Source organism: Seriola lalandi, unplaced genomic scaffold, assembly GCF_002814215.2.
Source record: "Seriola lalandi dorsalis isolate HSWRI2012SDOR001 ecotype SW California unplaced genomic scaffold, Sedor1 jcf7180002054920, whole genome shotgun sequence".
In the NCBI taxonomy this organism is placed as follows: domain Eukaryota; kingdom Metazoa; phylum Chordata; class Actinopteri; order Carangiformes; family Carangidae; genus Seriola; species Seriola lalandi.
In genome coordinates, this window is record NW_019525472.1 from 934,954 (window position 1) to 947,607 (window position 12,654).

Below are 12,654 nucleotides of genomic sequence, written 5' to 3' on the forward strand. Positions count from 1 at the left end.
GTTTTGACCAGTGAAATTATTGGTGCCACCTTGAATGCTGTAGGTTAAATTTCTTTGATAGTTTTTGGAATGAAAGAGCAGTCGATGTACATGATTTGCTACATTCAGAAGCCATGCACTTATTGATCCTTGTGTCTATTGCTGTGATGTTTTCGATGAGGTATTGACACAGCCTCTCCTCCTCCTGGTTTATGTTGCCATGGAACACTTTTATTAGCCATTAAATGCAAGCTAAAACAGAGCTGCTAACCCTGTTGCCATCTGATATAAATGAAAGTTTATGTTTTTGGCCACAGGTATATCTATAGTCTTGTGATGATCATGGAAAGGAGAAATGTTATGATAGGTATATGTTGCAATTTAAGTGACAATGTGAAAGCACTGCAAATTAAAACCATCATGAGCTTAATCAACTGTGACAGTCTCATCAAGAACTGAACATTATAAAATATACCTCACACTGTATTGTAAAATACGGTTTTATTAGGTTTTATTTTTCCATCAGTGAAGACGATGCCTCATATAATCAAAATATAAAATCCCATTTTTAATAACAGGGTTTCATTAAAGTAACACCTCTATTGTTTTTAATTGTCAGTATTAAACACACATCAATAATCATGAGTGATACGTAAGAGATAAGAAATTATGAGATCTCCCCAGAATAATGGATAATGCAGAGGCGGAGTTACTCCATTTCATCATCCACTCCACTGAATTCATTATTTTTTCATGTCGGGACTCGGGACATTGCACTTCTTCAACTTCTTTTTTTTTTTTTCTTTTTTTTTTGAGTTATATTATTTGATAGTACAGTGAGAGGTAGACAGGAAACTCAGGGAGAGAGAGGGGATGACATTCGAACCCATGGCCGCTGCGGTTAGGACTAGGTCAAAGTGGTCTGTGCTCTACCAGGTGAACCACCGAGGCACAGCCTTCTTCTTCTTCTTTAATAGCCACTTAAGCTAGCCACAGAACTTCAGCCTCATTTGACTAACTTCATAAGTTGTAGTTTTATGATCACCCGCTCAGTTTAGCCATTCAGATTGTGCATTGAGATGTCTACACACTAATACATGAGTATTGTTTTTGAACAGTGATTAAACCGTTTACTGAAACTAGTGTATATTTAAAGAGTCCCAGAAAATTATTTTAAAGGACCCCTGTTAGAAACAATCACTTTCTCTTGTGGTTTAGCCAAGAATTTGTCACTAAATTGAAATATAGTGAGAAACACTATAAGCACAGAAGTACTGCATGTTAAGAGGGCTTAAACTTCTCTGGTTTGGAAAAATTATTGTACAGTCACATGATTGTACAGCATGTATATATGTTATAATGTTACACAGACCTTGATTTTTATAACCCACCCCATTTCTTTCTTTTTTCTTCAACATAATCTCTCAAAAATGGCACAGGTGTTCTTCAGGGAACTCTACAGGGATCCGTTAGCTTCCTTGATATAATTATGATCATTAACACACAGCGTGATGCTAAGATGCAACTACCTAGACACCCCAAACGGTTATGCTATGGATGTCAAAGCTAGGCAATGGTTATTCATCCCAGCAGGTGGCCTCTCAACCTCAGGATGCAGTCTCTGAGTCATCTGTCTGTAACACAGTGGTGAAAGTCTTGCGTTATTTATATATTTGCAGTGTTATGAACTCGGTTTCTGTGATGACATTCCCAGAAAAAAATGCTGTATTAAGTTGCTGCCAAATCTAACATTTCCACCCGCTACACCTTCACATTAAAAGCATTTAACTGGCAAAGCACGAGTTGACTTTTATTATGAAATACATATTAAATATATATTATGAAATCACATATTTAAGCTTAGCACTTACTGCCGTCGTTAATCAAAAACGTATCTCCAAAACGAGACAGTGGCCATTTTTTTGGACAGCGGATAAGTTTGAAATATTGCGGGGAGTAATGGAAGAAGCAGGAGCAGTCACAGTGAGCTGTGAGATGAGGAGCTCCAAGCGACAGGCTCCAACTTCTCAATTAGGTAACTGTCTCCTTTTCACTGTGCCCTGCTGTTGGTGTGTAGCATAAAAGCAGACCATGGTTGCTCCCAGAATGGTAAAAAAAAAAAAACAGATTATTGCCTGACTTCTTTTTTAAAAAGACAATAGTTTATTTTTGCTGACCTGTAGCATTAAACCGCATCTACCATCAGTAGATACAAGTGTCGCCACATACGCTAGGACTCAGTGGCTATTTTTGCAAACTGTTAATGTGCAGTGTGATCTTTAGAACAGTCATCTTCGGCATGAAAACTGTGCACATGACCAGAACAATGAGCTAAAAGAGGCTAAAAAGCTCTAAAGTGGAGAGGACGTGCAGTCGGGTAAAGAGGGACCCTGTTCACATTACACAGAATCGTTTAATCTATTGACATTAAAATATGGATAGTGGAGCTTTAAAAAAAAAAAACCCCAATAACAATACTTGTATGCCTGAATTATGTGTTTCAAAAACCTAACAAAGAAGTTTGTAATGATGCATGCAGGTATGGCTCAAAGTGTTGGAATTCAGCCGGATCTGGAGACTGCCTTGCAACAGAGGACATGCAAATGGGGCTGGATTTTTATAGTGGGGGATAGCTTGTGAAGTTTCATTCATTTTAATGGGAATAAAATTCATTGGCTGAGGTAGTAATTACAGTCACTGGACTTTCTCTGCAAACACTACTGCTCACAGAAGGCTTTAGAGACAATATTTTACTCCCAAATATTGTCACTGCATCTGAGTTAAGATAGAACAAAGCCCTGTGGCTTTCTGGTGTTCTAAACTGGGATCAGTCCAGGCGTACAGGTTGGACTTACATGGGGAGTAATTCTTTGAGAGTATTAGGCAAACAATTTAACCGCGAGCCATGTGCCAAAGTCACAAATGAGCATCCTCTGCAGCCAAGTGGACATTTGCTTGCCAAGCCCAACTAATTATTGGGTAAGTTTGGCCAGCATGTTGAAATGATTTATGATAATGAGAATGAAAATAAACCCGCTACTGTCAAATGGTGGCACAGACCGTGGCATGTCAGTTTAATCTGCCCTTCCTGTAACATGCTGGAGGAGACGGGAGTGGGTATCGGATGATGCTGTGATACTTTGCTTTACCTCTGAAGTTCAGCACCCACTTGGGAGTTTGTCTCTGGAGGCCTTTTAAAAGTTATACAACAGAATGCGACTCATAAGAACCCATGTCTACCCGCTGTTTCCAAGAGTTTCGCCTCATATTCTCGAATAAACCCTCTCCCGGTGCCTGTCTACCATTCACAACATGAGCGTTGGAAGAAGCACTGACAGGATATGTGCTGCATCACCTGTGTCAATTAGACACCAGCCGCAGAGTGATGGAGAAGCAGACACAAGAGAAATGGGAGAAATACCTGCTCTTGACCATTGAACACTGTACCCCAGGAAGAATATCCTGTGTTTTGATAAAGCTAACACAGATCCTAATGAGCGAAATGAAATATTTGCTACAGTGTATGGAAAAGTCACAGTGTGAAACAGAAGTTTCTCAAGTGTATTAAAAGCGCAACTGAGCCTTCAAGCAGGTAACATTGAAATTATTCGATTTCTGGCTGGTAATTTGTAATATATGCATATTATATATAAGCTTGTAATAAGCAGCTGAGTGTCATTTTAACATGGAATAATCATTGTGGCACACAGGAGGAACCAATAGGACAGAAAAAGAAAAGCATGTTTTGAACAGGCTTTATTGCAGTAATTTTTAATTTTGATACTCTTTATTTGTCTTGACAGTTTTTAGCATCATGTGTGTGAAATTTGGACATGTTGTTTTTTCTTGCCATACTTTACTTTTTCATTCCCTGATAGTTGTGAGCAGGCCTCAGCATCTGCTAGCAAGGACCAAAACAGCAGAAATATGACCCTCAGCCGGTAACACTAAAGTTGTGCTAAAGTTTTAGCCGGCTAGCTGTTGGCATGTGTTCTGTAATCATCTCGTTTTAGATGCAGGGCGTGTAAAACCTGCAGCTTGACAGTTAGGACAGGGTTAATCTAAACCTTGCTTTCTATTTCTACAGGTGTTAATATAAGACTTGTGGGTGTGGAGGATTTGAAATTGTTTAAATGTGGTGACCAGCACGTTGTATGTGAAAATATAGTGTGTATGTGTGGCACTGAGGATTTCAGTGTAGTGTGAGTGAAGAGACCAGACTGGGCTTTGTTGATTAGCCCGAATGAAACTTTTAATAAACCCCAGCTATTCTGTCATGCTGGGAACATTGTGTTCGTCAGAGTTACGGTTTCTTTATTGTCATCATTCTACGATTCTTGTTTTAGATGAGACGAGAGTTTGGTCATTTGAATGATGGGCTACTTTTTGCAGTTCAGCACAGAATCTGCTGTTCTCTCACTGTAACAAAAGAAAGGGATGAGAGTACAGGAGATGGGGGGAGAAAATTTTTTATTACCAAATCAAAGCTCTAATAAAAGTTGCAGCACGGAGAGTTGAGCCTCATTCATTCTGAAGGTGCAACATCCCAGAAATCATTTCCAGTGTCCTCCAGTGAGGCTGGTAGTGCACCGAACTGGAACAAAGGAGGCGTGAGAGGGAAACACAGCTCCTGTATTTGGATATGATGGCTCAGGGTCACTAGAGGTAATTTTACATATTCCACCCATTCTTTCATCTTCTATTATCTTTTACCTTGCGTTATGAATGGACTATTAATTATTTGCACATATCTGCCTCTAGCATCTGTGTTGGCGTGGCCTTTGAGTCTAGAAGTATTTTGCTCGGCTGTAACCTTGTGACATAGCCACTTTTCCTGCTGCAGTCCAATTGAAACACAATTGCCATGCTTTTCATTCAGCCAATGTGGCTTGTTTCCACTTCATTGTCAGGATGATGGGTCAAAGCTGTGATGTAGATTAACTGTGCAAATAAATAAGAAAAGGCGAGTGAGCGGGAGCTTGGGTTGGGTTAAATCAATAGGGTCAAATGAGTATGGAAACCAAGGAGAGCGGAAGATAGTGGAGGGAAACAGCAAGACGGAAGTGGAGAGAGCTGCAGGTAATCAAGTGAGCCATCAGCTGCATGTTAAACCCACAGGAAAACTTTCCCTCAAGGAAATGAATGTTCAAGAACACAGTGAGGGCTCATCTACTCTGACTCTGAAGTCTGCATTAAGCGTACCCACTGGCCCTGCACACAAGACCTGAGGGGGAGAAGAAGAAGCTCGGAAGTTGTGGTGTATTGATTCAGCTGCACAAATTATCTTGTTTGTTTCTCTTAAGACCATTTACTTTACTGTAAAGGCACAAAATAACATCACATACGGGAACTTATTAAGTTGGGCTCCTTTTCCAGCAGCAGTGTTTGCTGCCTCGATGCACAACAGCTGCTGATTGAGAAGAAACAAATAGGATATAATTCTACTAGAGGGCTGGGATAGTCATGTCACTCCTAAATTCAAATAGAGTCATTGGAATCCACGGAAATTGCATGAAATAAAGATGAAATGCAAAACAGATGCAATTCCCCATCTTTTCTTGCAAAGCTCCGGTCGTTTCCCTCTCCATGTCTCTCACTTCTGGGCGTCATGTTAAAGCTTCAAACAGGCAAACGAACTGCATTGAAAACCAGCAAAGCAAGAAGGGTGTCATTTCTGCAAAGTTCAGAGCAGTGGCATAAATTCAATTGAGGTGAAATTCTGTTTGTGGCCTAAAAACAATGAGATGAGGGTCTATTAAGTGAAAATGGGGAAACAGTGAGAGTGGAAAAGCTCTTCCAATTGCATTAGGACCGGATCTGCGAGAGCTAGTGCAATAATGGCAAGGGATGCCGGGTCAGATTACAACAGAATGGTAAAGGGTTTAGTGGACAAGGGAGACCCAGAGAGAGCTAGGCAGACTGACTGAGAGGCTAAACAAAAATTATGAAAGATATTGGAAGTACAGAAAATGGAGTGAATGGGAAATAGAGGAAGAAACAAAGGAGGTTAGGGAGGTTTTGCGCATTTGAGCATAACAGTCAACACAGTCAGAGGATGTGCAGAACTTCCCAGATTAGTGGCCTAATGGTTTAATGTGAATAATATATTGCTGCAACGTGTCTGGTTCCTGTCTCTTCACCCATGTTTCCTGTCTACATCTCCTCTGAAAAATATCTAATAGCGGCTGTGAACCACTGCTGAAGGCTAACCTTTCTACTAACCAAGTTGTTTTGGTTAGCTAAACTTAACCATATTAACCATACTCAAACACTTGACACAATGTATTTTTTGTAGTTTTTTTTGTAATTTTTAGTTTTAGCTTTTAAAAACTTTAAGTTGATGTTAATTAGCATGCAATTTGCAATGAGTCGGGGGTTGGTCACAGGTGACCACACCCAACTAATTGAATCCAGCATCAAGGATGTGTTTTAAAGCAGTTATTTGTGAGTTCTGCTATTGCTACATGGCTAGCATTAACAGCTGTTTACTCACAGTCTTGGCAAGAGCTTCAGATATCGGTGCGTTTACAAGACAAGAGGTTAAAATGCATCCTCTGAGCAGCGCTATTTCTTCAGGGCGGACTTAACGCGACAGTGACTAGGTATCAGAAAGTGACGAGGAGCTGGCGGATTAGCATGCTAAAGATGTGATAGCGATAAAAGCACAACACAAGAGTTGGTTTCCACCACTGGAGACAGCTCTTAAGTTTGATGCTGAACTTGCAACGTTTCTTCCAGACTCGACTTAGCTCCTCTAAGGTGCAACAAATTCGAAACTTTAACCCAGAGAGGCAGGTGAACACAGCTTGCTAGCCTGGTATTAAGTTAAGTTAGTCTTTAAGCCAGGAGAAAGGGAATGAAGTTCTTCGCTAGGGATAACAGTTCTGTCAGATTGAGGAAATGTGATATATAACAGCAAAAGATCCAAAGAAAATGTTATCTCAAGGTTAACATACTTCAGTAAAATATATTTATTAAATATTCAAGCTATTGACAGGCAGAGAAAGTTAGAGGCAGCTGCTTAGTAATCCAAGGAGACTGCAGTCTCATTAAGCTGTTCTGTACAGAGGACCTTGAAAGCACAAAATGGCTCCAACAATAAGGTGAATCAGCCTCAGCAACGCATCCCCCTAGGATGACTCCGGCTTCACAGTAGCATCCTGATGTCTGGCCTCGCTGCCTGACTGTCTGCTCCCCTGACCATCCCTGACAGTGCAAGTATCCGAGTGCCACTCACTCAGTGTCCCTCTGTCTGCTGGGGCGCGACACGCTCATCGATACGTGGAAAGATACACTCTGTAACGGAGGGAGATACTGATTTAATCAAGGCGTTCGATAGTCACCTCACCTGCCAAATGACATTTGATTGAGGACATTAAATGGCAATAACAGAGTGCCACAGTGTGAAGATAAACTCCCAGGTTGCCATTTTCAAAGTGCCATCTTCATCTCCTAGGAGTTGTAGCGATGAAAAAACAATGCTCTAGCTTTGTTGTTGATCTTGAGAACGAAAATATTTCCATAGAGCAAGTACAAAGGAAAAAGAATAATGATCCATGCTTGTATGCATTGCTTTCTTAAAACATCTCATCCTCACAGTTACTGCTTTGGGAGTTGGTTGTTTTTGACATATCCAATTGTCCTTCAGGAAAACAATCTTTGTAATTAGACTGTCATTGCAATTAATTGCAATGTTTACCATCACCGCTTATAGAGAATATTCTTTCAAGGTTGTTGGTATTTAGTTTCTGTTCTTTGTGGTAGAAAAGTTTCCAAATGAGAAAAAAATATTTCCGGCCTGTCTACTGTACTTGTTCCACCTTGCCCACCAGGGCCTTAATCCGCCTCAAGGATCCAAACTTATTCTGTTCTCTCAACAACATTGATTCTCCCCCTTTCCTATTTCGCAACAACTTCCTCTAACGCAGGATGTTGTTTTCTAGGCGGCGACTATTATAGGTTGTTTGCTGCCGACCCGTGGGGTTGTGTGGTCTCTCATACTCCCAGCTCTTATCCAAAGTGATTCCGACAGGCACATTAAAATGCAAATTCTTGCCTGTGCACTCCTTGCCATTTTGTCACTTCCTTTCTCCTTGTGTGGCATGTTGAGGGGAAAGGAATTAGAGCGCTGGCCCTGGGGTTGAATATTCAAATGGCCACCTGATTTCCCAACAGAGCAGCAGCAGCCAGGTTTCCATTTACATAGTTCCCTTTCCCCATTTACTGCCCATCGACGCCGACTGACTCGACCACAACTACCCACTAGGCTGCTCGTGCAACTTTCAACTCTTTACTTTGTGACGAACATTTAAACTGAAAACTACCCATTTACATCAACTGCACTGCGCTTCTTGAAAGAGACGCATTCACAAAACTTCAGACAGCTAAAAGGGCATAAAGTCAACAACAGAATAATGCTGTGGAAAATAGCTGCTCATTATCACAACCGTGTCTATGTGCTTGCTGGTCTAGGTCACTGCTTTCAAGCTGCACTGGAGTGGTTACTGGGGTTTGATTGGCCAATTAAGTATAAGTCATATATGATTCTGAATATGAGCACAATAGGATAACATGGGTAATCAAGCCTATAATGAACTGGAGCTGGCTGTCGCCCCGTTGCATGCTGGGAGAAAGATTCCAACTGGCTGAACCTCCCTCCCTCTAGAGAAAAAAAATATAAAAACTTATTGCTGATGTCTCATTATCTCATTGATTTGTATTTGGTACAGTAAGCATGAGAACAACACAAGCGATAGTATTTAAGAAACAGTATGCCAACATTCAGTGGTCATTTAACTGTGGCACTCTACTGCCACTATGGAAGGTGTAAGTAAAGGCAGAGGCACTCTAGTTTAGCAGGTAGGGGACATACTCAGAAATTTGATGATAAGAAGCTTACAAAAATAATGTCTCCACAGTAAGCCCGTCTTCATTAAACCTGTCTCTGTCAATGACTGCCCTCTCCTCTTGCGTGCCCGAGCTGAATGGCTAATTACCTGGATAAGGTGCACGGGGAGCAGTCGACCACGGCAGCCACCTGTCGGCTGGAGCACCTCCAAATGACAAACGCCCGCGGGGCTGTGCTGCCCAAGTTGAGTCTGTTTTCCACTCTGTCGCCTTGCACCGCACCTCAGCATGGCAGAATCAACCTGGGGAGCAACTGTTGTCTTTACTAATTTACCCAAAATAGCTGCCTGCCTCAGGCTCTTCCATGCTGCCAGTGCTGGTGAAGAGCATCTGTTTTGAACTGCAGGGGCAAGCGTAATCACACTGCGTGGTGGCTCTGGGCATTAGCCGGGCTCCCAGCTAATAATACTGCACGTCTGACTGTTCCTGACACATACCACTTTCTGAAAAGACCCCACAAAACACATGGCGGTACAAGAAAGAAAAAAAAAAGTCTGAGTGAACAAAATCTGTTTTTATTAACTGCTGCCATTCAGAAAAAACCCTTATAACCTCACTTTCTGTGGCACAGGTATTCGTGGTCCTCCTTAAGTAATGATGTGATAGAAGTATTGATTGACCAGAGGTCACGGAATATGAAACATTTTCCAAAGCTCTGAATTAAACTTTAGTTGGAGTACAACTGGTCTAATAGAAATAAACTGTTATGTTATATGCCTCAACCTTTCTAGAGTTTCTTCCATCAAGCAGAAGAAACTCTACAAAGGTTGAGAAGAGCATCTGAGACATAGAACAGGGAGTAAATAAAACCATCTGGAGCAACTGTTTGGGTTGATGTGTGACTGCAGCAAATCAATATCATTCTTGAGTTTGTGTGTGGTGTTGACTTTGCGTGTGGAGCATGATTCAAATTCAATAATTAGCGTCCACAGAGAAATATGTCTCTTTCAGTTTTCAACTGAAAGCACTCCTGTGCCCTCACTTCTAAAAGCAGGACTATGGAGTTGTCCAAGGATATTCTTGTTGAAATCTTTACAGCTTAAAAGCCTGCTACAGGCTCAGTGTACTTGGTCAAGTGTCATGTCTGCAGTCAAGCGGCAGGATATTCCCTTCTCTACTTAAATAACCTGATACAAGCACGGCATGGCATTTTAGTGGGGGAAAAAGGTCATTTGTGGAGGGTATTGCGCTGAAAATGTGTTTTGGTCAGTTAAGAGAAAAAAAAGGTTTTAAAATCTGTCTCTTGAAAGTAGTATAAAGTTACCAAAGTACATCTTTATTGTTTTGTAATAAAACCTAATTGTATAATGTGGGGTAGCTCTCAGATGAAACGTAACAGTGCCGAAACAAAATTACCCCACCATTATGTCTAAAGCGCACACGGATCATTTCAGTCTGGATGGGACGAGGGAAAACATCAGCACTTTAGAGAGAGAGAGAGGGAGAATTGTTTGGAAATCCTTTATTAAGTGTTTAAGTGTAAACATGCGCACACATGTCGAATGTAATGGCCTGTGCCTTTGAGACCCTCACCTCATTGGTTAATGCACACACACGCGCGCGTGTGGATACAGTCTACTATGCATCCAGCTGAGAGGCCATTGCGAAGAGACAGTGGAGGGATTTTTTGGAAGCAGGTTGTTGGTTGGGGGAGTGCTGCTTAATGTGGCATCTGTCGCACAACAGTGTGTTCCAGCTGGAACAGAGGACTCTAGGCCACTGGGGCCTGGTGTAAAATATACTGTGGAGAAGGTCACTTTCCGCGGCTCCACTGAACCAGGCCACGATCCAGATTGTAGCGAGAGCTGGCTTCCAGCAATGTGCCTGCAAACACAAATAACAAACATAGGAAGTCTCCGCAGGGAATAATCTACACCAGGCAGTGAGAGAAGTGATACCATGTGTGACAAAGATGTTTATGAAGACATAAAAACACACTGGCAGGTGATGTATAGTGTGCAATCTTTGTCAGACTGAGGTGAGGAATGTTTTAAGGTGTGTTTAGACACACAAATTTGAGAAGTCAGCAGACCATATCATAGTAGGAAAAGCACAGCTGTAAATAACAACATTAAGTGATGGATTCATTCCATTTAGATGTGTCAGTTCAAGGGTCCAGGTGTTGTGCATGCTCACACACTAGTCTGACTTACTGGAATCATTAAAGGTCCTATATTGCATAAAGTAAAATTTCCATGTGTTGTTTGATTATAAAGCAGGTCTAGGTTCTACATCAATACTGTGAAAGCATCAAAGCAGAGAAGTCCACAGAGTAATGGACAGCTTGTGTTCAGAATCTGAGCCGTAAAACAAGCCGTCAGGACTTCGGTAACTTTGTGATGTCACAACAAAGCAGTCACTGCTCTTAGCCATGCCCCAGCCAGCCTCTCTTCTAATTAGCTCACTGATCTGTTGTTACTAGATCATGATCAAATTTGCAATAGGAAGTGGGAATTGAAGTAACAAAATAAATTGTCACACAAACACAGACACATTGCACACATACAAAGTCAGTGCGTGTATTGGTAGCCAGCTACAGCTAACGTCTGCCAGGTCAGTAAAGCAGCTGTTTTGCCAAAGACAGACTGCAAAAACACTGAATTGGGCAAATTCACATAAATAATTTGAAGTGAACATGCACTTCACGTTCAATCTGAACATACCTGGATTCACAGGTTTTAAAAAGCTTTGTGTCACAGGCTGTCATGCCCGTCTGCGACTTCAACACACACTGCATGTTTCTCCGGGATTCGGTCAGATAGCACTCCCTTAGTTATCCTCATGGGGTGGAGTGGGGGGGTGGGGGATGGGGAGGGTCAAAACTATTTTTTTTATCTGTTATCAAGCAGGTTGCATCTTCAAAGTTATTTTAATGATCTCACAGTTGTCTACTTTCTGCTCCAAATGATAAAATGTTTGCCTGGGGGCAAAACTATGGAATTCCCTTGCAAAAATATTATGAGATCCTGCTAAAGTATATCTTTTTTTTTTTGCTCCCATCAAATTTCCTCAAAGCGTTTCCTCAGTGCTGGATGGCTCTGCCGCAGCTTGTGATAGTAGTGTGGTCGCGGAGAACAGCAGAGCCTGCAGAAATGTTGGATTTAAACTTCTGGTTTAAAAGCAGCCAGTATTTTGTCATTCCGGGCAGACAGACAGCAGACACTGTGGGCTCCGAAAAATACCTTTGAAGATGGAAAACATTGATGGAAAACAGGTTTGATAAAAAAAAAAAATCTTCATGTTTGTGTAGAAAAAGCTACTGTATGTGACTAATTCACAAAGTAAGTTATGGACTTGTACATTAGTTGGGCTACAACATAGGTTAGTGGGGCAACCTTTAACCCATATGGTTTTATTAGCATTTGAAAGTAAAAGGATTATATGATTGCTATCATCACAAGGATCAGGCACATAACAACTCAGAACCAGAGAATTAATTGCTCAAAGGTAATTTCCTTCGTATCCCCAGAAATGCCCAGAGGCTGCCATTTAATCTGTCTCCACCAGTGATTTTATCACTGAAGCACATTCTGACTTTGTCTGTGTTTTGGCAGAATACGAATACCTCCTGATCGCTCATATTCAATTCAACCTCCCAATTGGATTAATTTGCTTGTTATTACCTCCACGCTTCTGACCTCAGTTGTGAACAAATTTGTGAGAAGCTTGAAATGTGACTGCTAATGGGATATCTAATCTTCCATTATTAATACTGAATGTGCTGAATGCAAAACATTTGTCTCAGCTACCTTGCTACTTTTGGGTATG